Below are 925 nucleotides of genomic sequence, written 5' to 3' on the forward strand. Positions count from 1 at the left end.
GATATCTTTATCAGACTTGTTCTATTGTACTCAGTGGTTTTCAAAGTTTTTTTACCTCATTTGCAAACCACTGAGTACAATAGAACAAGTCTGATTAAGATATCTTATCAATTGTCTTTGTAATAATTTTCTTAAACTGTAAAAAGACTTTATAGACACCCTGTATATTAAAACAAGTCAAACGTATATATATATACAACTGTTTGTTACACTGTTGGTTATCACAGTTATATCCAGTGTTCTAAATAATTGTCTCTTTTTCATTAAAGTACACATAAGGTGGTTCAATTACTTTAGACCACAATTGAGAAGACGAATTATTATTCCCTACTCTATTATTACAATACAATATGTGATAACTTCACATTAAAAATCGCCACTATATGCTCTTTACTCGATCTATCAATCTTGAACTAACTTATCTACGTGTGTTTATACCCTGACAGGGGTCTAGGACATTCCACATTCTATAGTTGTATATCCTGTGGTCATAGCACCAATATATTTTCTTCCTCCTATCTATGCATGCCCCGTTAAGACAGAAGTAAGTCTACGTAGTTACAACACTAAAATCAAGTGTTCGATTCCCCTAGGTGGTCACAGCAGATAGCCAGATGTGATTTTGCTATTACAATAATACAAACTTATCTACACTATGTAAAATTCAAGTAAAATTTATTAGAAAAAGAAATAGATCCGCTAAATAACAAGAGATTTAATATATGTTTTACCAATTAATTTTACATTCCTCTGAATATATCAGTTCATAAGAACAAAATTAAGAGACAGGACAGAAGTTACCAACCCTTGTTAAATCACCAACACAAATACTTCTATAGGACACTAATAAAAAAAACAGAAAAATATTTACAACATTTTATGCCCCCAGTGGCACAGCGGTATGTCTGGGGACTTACAACGCTAG

The sequence above is a fragment of the Limulus polyphemus genome, unplaced genomic scaffold (assembly GCF_000517525.1).
Source record: "Limulus polyphemus unplaced genomic scaffold, Limulus_polyphemus-2.1.2 Scaffold1122, whole genome shotgun sequence".
Classification (NCBI taxonomy): Eukaryota; Metazoa; Arthropoda; class Merostomata; order Xiphosura; family Limulidae; genus Limulus; species Limulus polyphemus.